Here is a 9,216-nt window from a genome sequence, read left to right as displayed (position 1 = left end):
AGTTGATACTCTAGTGTCACTCCAGTGATACAGTTGTCACTCCAGGTGATACAGCTGCACTCCAGTGATACAGCTGTCACACTCCAGTGATACAGCTGCACTCCTCCAGTGTCACTCCAGTGATACAGCGTGCACTCCTGTCGTCACTCCAGTGATACAGTTGCTTTTACTCACTCCAGTGATCACTCCAGTGATACAGTTGCACTCCTGGCGTCACTCCAGTGATACAGTTGCACTCGTCACTGCCTCCTGTGACACACAGTTGCACTCCTGGTGTCACTCCAGTGATACAGCTGCACTCCTGGCGTCACTCCAGTGATATAGCTGCACTCCTAGTGTCACTCCAGTGATACAGTTGCACTCCTGGCGTCACTCCAGTGATACAGTTGGACTCCTAGTGTCACTCCAGTGATACAGTTGCACTCCTGGCGTCACTCCAGTGATACAGTTGCACTCCTAGTGTCACTCCAGTGATACAGCTGCACTCCTGGCGTCACTCCAGTGATACAGTTGCACTCCTGTCGTCACTCCAGTGATACAGCTGCACTCCTGGCGTCACTCCAGTGATACAGCTGCACTCCTGGTGTCACTCCAGTGATACAGCTGCACTCCTAGTGTCACTCCAGTGACACAGTTGCACTCCTGGTGTCACTCCAGTGATTTAGTTGCACTCCTGGCGTCACTCCAGTGATACAGTTGCACTCCTGGCGTCACTCCAGTGATACAGCTGCGCTCCTGGCGTCACTCCAGTGATACAGCTGCACTCCTGGCGTCACTCCAGTGATACAAGTGCACTCCTGTCGTCACTCCAGTGATACAGCTGCACTCCTGGTGTCACTCCCATGATACAGCTGGACTCCTAGTGCCACTCCAGTGACACAGTTGCACTCCTGGTGTCACTCCAGTGATACAGTTGCACTGCTGGCGTCACTCCAGTGACACAGTTGCACTCCTGGCGTCACTCCAGTGATACAGCTGCACTCCTGGCGTCACTCCAGTGATATACCTGTACTCCTAGTGTCACTCCAGTGATACAGTTGCACTCCTGACGTCACGCCAGTGACACATTTGGACTCCTAGTGTCACTCCAGTGATACAGCTGCACTCCTGGCGTCACGACAGTGACACAGTTGGACTCCTAGTGTCACTCCAGTGATACAGCTGCACTCATGGCGTCACTCCAGTGATGTAATATCAAGAACATACCGTTCATATTCTGCTTGTTTAGTAATTCAATTGTCATCATGCTAGATAGTCCCTTATAGGTGATAAGGTAGCCAATTTGTTAGCAAACCCTACTTTGATTCCGCACATAGAAAAGATGTATCGGAAAACAATTCGTAGAGGTTACAGGTAGTTTAAATATAAGAAATATATCTGAAGTTAAAGAATAAAATATTCATAATCTCGACTAGTTCACAATAACAGTACCAAACACACAATGTTTCAAAAGGATGTTGACAAAAAACATGTATGCTTTACTTTTATCGCTAACTGTTATAAATTTGCTCTGCATAAATTTCACTGAGTCATTTCTTCGAAATCAGCGCAACCTGACTGCCCCCCCCCCCACAATATAAGTTGAAGAAATAGTGAAGCGAAAGCTGAACATATTATTTTTTCCAAAAACAATTCAGTAACTAACATGCTGTTATGTATTTGGAATGTGTAAATCTTATCAGCAGTTAGCAATTTCCTCAAGTAACAACACATGAGAAAATGAGGGTATCTTATAAACAATCAATAGTGATTTACAATTTTCGTCTGTACGCATCAAAAAAGATATGTCCACATTTAGAACGGTGCTTCCAACCATACGTACAATATTTCAAATCCTAATCATATAATACAAGCTGCCTGTTCTCTTCCATCCTGTTCACTCTAATTCTCTCGGGCAGATGAAAGTGGTACAATATCAGTCATTCAACTCACGTCATTGGTTCAGTGGTCGCTGTAAGATATAGTGGTTACCGTTTGTTCGTCACGCGGAAGACCTTGGTTCAATTTCCCAGATGGGTACCATGTGTGAAGCCTATTTCTTGTGTCCCCTGCCGTGATATTGCTGGACGTTTGCTAAAAGCGGCGCAAAACCACAATGTGATTGTCACGTGAAACTATTGAATGTAGTTCCAATGTGAAATATACAACCCAGTATCCAACTAGTGTTATTTTAATCAATTTCAATGCTCCAATATATTTCAGAATGTCACATAGCATCTGTACAAAGGCAAGCAACGTCATACAATACATTCCCAAAACACGTAGGAGTGGCTACATTTCAGATTGAAGCTGCTTATAATACAATGCAATTACACTATTTCATAAACTCAACATATTTTATCACCATCAGCATCTGTAAAATCGAAAATATATTACATTTCAAAGAGTAAAATGCTCTTCTTTGTCAAGAGAAATAAAGTCAGGGTCATCGTAGGTGAAAACAAATCAGTTTGAATTTCGTCTGCCTTTCAAAAGGTACCATTTTAGTTATTGAAATACGGACAAGCGTTTTTTTTAAAATATATTTTGAAATGGTTCCTCCTGTACGTTGTCCCTGTATATTGCATACCAAAACCAACGCTTCAACAGTCAACATAGCCTCCATGTCGGGCACGTCAGAACCGTGTCGATATTTCAGAACTTCTGAGGTATATACAAGCACGCACTATTCACTAACATTTCAAAGAGCGTCTTAAGACTACTACTTAACAGAAGTTGTTTGATCAAGACTTCAACATTCAAGTCTCGGTAAAGTTTTCAAGAAGTGTATGACTTGTGGAGGAAGATCTTAAGGAACAACTTTCTCGACATTCACAGAAATGTTTTGAGACAAGAGGATTATATTCATGTGGATTCTGAAAAACTCAAAGGATTTGCTTACATTTTAAGAATCTCAGAAACTGACAGAGTCTGTCAAAACATTTGATTTTTCAACATTGTATACCACTATCCCTCATAACAAACTTAAGGAAAAACATCATTCCTTGATGCATTGGGCTTTCGTAATCAAACGTGGTGAACAAAATTATACCTATATATCAATCTTCAGAGGTTCAGGACAAATTGTCAAAAATGAAAGCAAATGTCATTTGAAGTTTACCAAGAAATCAATATGTGAAATGCTGTATTTTCTGATTGATAACATCTTTGTGAAACTGGGAGGTAAAACATTTCGCCAAGAAGTAGGGCATCCTCATGGGCCCCAATTGTGTTTCCCTCCTTGCGGATGTGTTTCTTTATGCATATGAATCTGAATTTCTGCTTGAGTTGGCAAAATCAAAACAAGGTAATTTGGCCAAGAAGTAGCCAATTGCCTTCCACTGATTTACCCACCTAAACTTGAAATTAAGGAGACAAGTGAGACTGCCTCAACTGTTTCATATTTTGATCTATGCATAAAGATTCAGAGTGACAAAAGACTTCCAGAAAGCTGTATCACAAAAGGGATGATTTCAACTTTCCAATAGTGAACTTCCCTTTCATGTCGAGCAATATTCCAACAGCTCCAGCCTTTGGTGTTTTTATCTTTCACAACTTTTGAGGTCCATTCGAGCGTGTTCTTTTTATCAGGATTTCTAAGCGCGTCTTACCACTCTTGCTCAGAGGTTGTTTCATCAAGGTTCAAGGCCTCATTAAAGCTTTCAAGGAGATTTATGGTAGACATGTGGAGGACATTTCAAAATTTGATGCATCAGTGACGAAAAAATATGTCCGATGCAATTCCCTATTTTGACTTATACCATACGTTACCGAATTATTTCAGGTGAACAAATGACAAGACGTAGCATATGTTCATGACGGGTGCCACCGGTGGGGCAGGATACGCTCACCTTTTCGCGAACACCTGGTATCATCACTATTTCATCGTGATTAATAAACACATGCTGTGTCATCTTATCGCATGGTGACAATCACTGGATTGTCTGGTTCAGACCCGATTTGTTTACAAACAACATCATACAGCTGTAATACTGCTGAAACAAATATCATGATATAGTCACAATTGCACAATCGACTCTGCTTTTTGGCAGAGATTTCATATGAACGTGGAAAGGGTTTTGTCGTTTCCATTAAGAAGGGCTCAGAAAAGAAATATATAGAAAGTTGCAGAATTTTACGAACCGGTATTTCTGACAACCTAGTTGGATTTCAACAATCAATTTGTAAGGATAGTCAGAACAGGCGTGGTTGGGTCGCTATTTATGTCAAAGACGCGATATTTTCATCACAGAGCTGATTGAGAATTACCAGGTCTTGAAGCAGTTTGGGCACAATTATCCAAACACAATATGACATGTCTTGTCAACACATTCTAAAGAACCTTCTACTGGGTGTTTATTAACGAATCATTCTCATCAGCTACTAATATAAAAACGGTCCCATTTAAATGGGAGTCCTTTAACTTGCACTGGTGAAAATATTGAATAATTAAGTAAGTGTTTGCCTACAACAGGTACCCAACAAACAAACCCGTGTTACCCCCACTTCATCAACACTTACGTACCCGTGAAGATCAGGGTTAGAATTGGTTTTCAGTAACCCATGCTTGTGTAAGAGGCGACTAACGGGATCGAGTGGTCAGGCTCGCTTACTTGGTTGACACATGCCATCGTATCCCAATTGCCCAGATGATGTTTATCAGTGGATTGTCTGGTCCAGACTTGATTATTTCCAGACCGCCGCATAATAGCTGGCATATTACGGCGTACGGCGTTAATAACAAACCAACCAATCAACACTTACAAATCTCGTTCTTGTTCCATGCCCTGACCTTCACCTATATAATATTCTTAAACCCACAAAGCAAGCTATGAAGGTGCACTCACCGATTGTGTTCAATTAAGATAAAATAGATACGGAAATATTCCAACCGTTCAAGATATATTCATATGGATACTGCCGATGGTTTTACTGCAGATTTAATTGATGCAATCGTTGTAACAGAGCTGTTCACAACTAACGTTAAAGACGCAGGCAAATGAACCTGATAATATTAATAAACATTCATTAACATTCTGTGCTACACAGTTACCTGGGCAAATAAGTAAACTATTTAACTCACTTTTATACTGTTAAACTAGCTCACTGTTGCATTCGGAATTTCCTGACACATGGAAATGCTTATCTATCGTTTAAATACATAAGAAAAATATGTTCAATATCGCTCAAATTATGAACTTATGCTCTTATGTGCTTTTATCCAAGGAATTCGGAAAATGAGTTATAAACATGTTTCCAATTTCTCTCTCGATAATGGTTTGATATGATCATTACAATAAGGATTTATGGCAAGAGATTCCACTGTGTACCACTTAACCCACTTTTATTATTTTATTGCAGAGGATAACGGTAAAGAGAGTGGAGTAGTATTTTGCGATATGAGCAAACCTTTGATAGAGTCGTGCATAAAGGTATCCAGCAAGAGTTACACTGAAACGGTATACGAGAACCACTCTCAGGTTGGTATATAAGGTTTCTGACTTAACAAAAACAATATATTACAGTCAATGAATAAATATGTAATGCTCATACTCGCTGAGGTTCCCCAAGGTTCAGTTTGTTTGGTTTTTATCAATGAATTATATATGTAGTTGAAGACATACAACGTAAAAGTAAATGAACTGCAGATGATTGATCTCTTGCCGTTGTTATTGACAATTCAAGTATATGGATAGGGATATAGGATCCGGGGGGGATACCCCCATTCGTTAAAGCTTGGGAAGTAAAGTGAAATCCTGCCAAACAGACTCATTCTTATTCACTAGAATGAAATCAATAACCACACACCGGACAAAGGCTACAGAGAGTGCAATATGTAGAAAACAAAACAAGGTTCTCATAAACCAATACGCATAACCAAGGCATGTTTCTAACAGTCGTTACATGATTCTGGCATTCTCACGACCAAACTGTGCAGACATTAAGATTCAAACCATAATCTTCCAGCAATAGTTTAAATGAAAAGAAAGACAATTCAATAATTAAAGCTCCATAAATCTAGAAGTGTAAATGATGTAATGAAAGTGTTAGATTTTGGTCAACCACACGCCCATGGGAAGACGTGCACATATTTGACAATTCAGTGTGTTTCTACGATGGCAGGTTAACTTTATTTTATAAATATCGTATACGTAATATACGTAAACAGTTTCAATAGAAACAGACAGATGTCGGAAGGAGAATAGGGGATAGACAATTGCATTTTAGTAATTGTGATCTACAAATTGAAATAACACTAATGATGGTTCTAGTATTCACTTATAAAGAGCCCGGAGAGCGGAAGGTCGCGGGTGCGATCCCCGACCGCGTCAAACGAAAAGACGTTAAAATATGGTACTTGTTGGTCCTTGCCTGGCGCTCGGCATTAATGGGTACAACAAGGACCGGTCGGCTCGGAGTCAGTATAATGTGTCTGAGTGGGGTATTCATGCTTCACTGCGGCATGGTATCTCAGTGGGCTAGCACTATATAAAACCAGCTTAAGTCTGGGCTAGTACAAGCAGCCGCACATACACATACACACGCATGCACGTCGTCATATGAGCGAAATATTCTCAAGCACGACGTTAAACCCAATTTCACCTCACCTCACCTCACTTATTAAGAAATACCCCTCGTCACAGAATATAGTGCAGGGGCTTATGTAGCAAAAATGCTTCTCGTTGGAAGTGCATGTTAATTTTTGGAACCACTGATAATTGTGATCAGTATTGCATATGGATTCAGAAAAACCATGGTTCCATGTTTTCTGATGATTATAAGTGTCATTCTGGGGTAACTGAATATCGGTACCCATAATCGAGCTGCAACACCAATGTGAGAAAAACATATTTGTATAAACCTATCATAACAAAATGTACCTTGTGATGTGTGTTTTATACTATGGTATAACTACCATTATATATCATGAATATCAATAATATATGTATGCATAATAATCACTATGATCATAATTGCTTCTGCCAAAACCGAAGGTTTGTTGCAGAGGGTATGTATTCAACCCTGTTTGTGTGTGTGTGTATTTAAGTGTTAGCATCTTTACTCAAATACTACTAGATGGATTTCAATGAAACTTTCTGGATCTATTGAGTATGTCCCCAGGACAAATCAATTTGATGTTGAAAAAGTACACTCTTCAAAAAATGAAACGCAAACTAAAATATCATTGAAAAATTGGTCTTATTCCATTATGTAAATCAACGAAAATTAACGGTACAGCATTGAAATTATTTAGAGCAATACATTGATATCTCGTGCACATTTCGCAGGCATGATAGTAATCATAGTCATTACTGCTGTCCACGAGGTGACGTTGACGTTACTGCCTTGTATGGCCGACTCTTACTGCTAGAACTGCACGACACCTCCTTGACACGGTGTGGAGATTCACGGTCTTCCTGCTCTTGGATAGTCATTTGTCGAAATGGAATGCACAAAACGACCCCACACACGAGTTATTGTGCTGGGATGAATGCTGAAGGTCCTCGCCATGACACTCTTGGATTCGCCAGCTTGTAATCGTCCAATGGCAATATTTCGGGGCGGCCGTTCAGACGTCCCATTTTCTCATCCAGTATTTGCAAGGGTCTTGTATGAATTTGCGAGATGCATTTGCGTCTTTATAGTCATAGGTTGCACACGAAAAGCAATAATTGCGGCTTTTGGTTGTGTACCATACCAGTCAAGCTCATCATGACAATCATGATCGATAAAACCATTCAAAATCGTTTGTGGTTGCATTCGCTCACGCATGTTCTTCTAAACCATACCAACAACAATATTCAACCCTCAAAACATGCTTAATTTGACATTTGCGTACAAACTTTCATTTTTTCAAATTTTATTTTGCGTTTCTTTATATTTATTTTTTTGAAGAGTGTATGTTAAAGTACATGTACACAGAGGTACTTTGAAAATAATTTCAATGTTAAATAAATGGAGATCATGAATAGTATCTCAAAAAGTTATGGATGGATTTAAATGAATTTTGGTCGTTATGTCGTTATGTTGTTAGGTATGACATAAGGGCTATGTGCGTACGGTTTGGTGAAAGTACATTGAAGTACAAGTACACAGTAGTACTTAAAAATGTATTAGTGAAAGGAAATTGCTGTGCAAGGCGGAGGCATGTTCTCTAACGAGGGCCCTTCTAGTTTCCAAATTAAGAAAAAAAGAATTCATGCTTGTGTTTGTATGACAAATAATGTCGAACCTTGTATTTCAACAGCATATTTTGTTCTTGCAGGTTAATGACGGATTGATTGACTACGCAAGTTACTTAACAATGTGAAAGTTAAAATAAATATACTAGTGCACATTATATATTGCACTTGCATACCCCACTTGTAATATGTAGTTATCTGTTTACTGTGATATAATTTGTCATTCCTGTATTAATACATTCAGTTTGTATTGACTGCAGATTTGGCTTTATGTCCTTTGTTATTTATTTACCCAGACACGAGTGTCAGTGTGTTAATTCTGACTGTACTGGTAGGCCTGATTTGACACTTGTGCACGACTATATGATAGTCTCATTAACCTTATCTGGGTACTATTATTACTACGTACATAAGTGTGTCATGGTAGTATATATTATGAAATGGGAGAATACATTAATTGAATAATGGTTTCCATTAATAAAGGTCAATACTTACAATGTTGGTGTCCGATGAAGGAAAGACAATATTTGATTAATTTATATGATTATGTCATATTTTATGTCACCAAATTGAAATTAGAAGCATATTATGTGGTTATCTCTATATCATGCATCATAAGCTGCCTTTTGATATGCTACATGCCCATGTTGTGATAGGTTTATGAAAACATGTTTTTCTCGTAATGGTGTCGCAAGCAATTTTGGGAACTCATATTCAATCACCCCACAATGACACTTATAGCAAACAGAAAGAAATGGAAGCATGTTTTTCCTGATCCATACACAACAGTGATTACAATTAGTATTGGTTCCCAAAATTAACATGTAATTCCCACGGAATTACACAAGCCCCTGCACTAATACATGAAGTTCCTCCGAATATCACCATCTGTGTGTGGGTTTCAGATTTGTATGTGTCAGCATGTTATAGTATTTAGCTGAATATGAGAACAATTGTCGCGCCAGCGAGAACCTGTGAACCATCTTATTTAGCGCATGCGGATTAAATCCTAAATCCTAAACTGTGACGTCATGCAAATTTCATTCAAATCGGA

This window comes from Haliotis rubra, unplaced genomic scaffold (assembly GCF_003918875.1).
Source record: "Haliotis rubra isolate DU_JTF1 unplaced genomic scaffold, ASM391887v1 Scf330, whole genome shotgun sequence".
NCBI lineage: Eukaryota > Metazoa > Mollusca > Gastropoda > Lepetellida > Haliotidae > Haliotis > Haliotis rubra.
The sequence above is the reverse complement of the archived record's forward strand: the minus strand, read 5'-3'. Positions refer to the sequence as shown.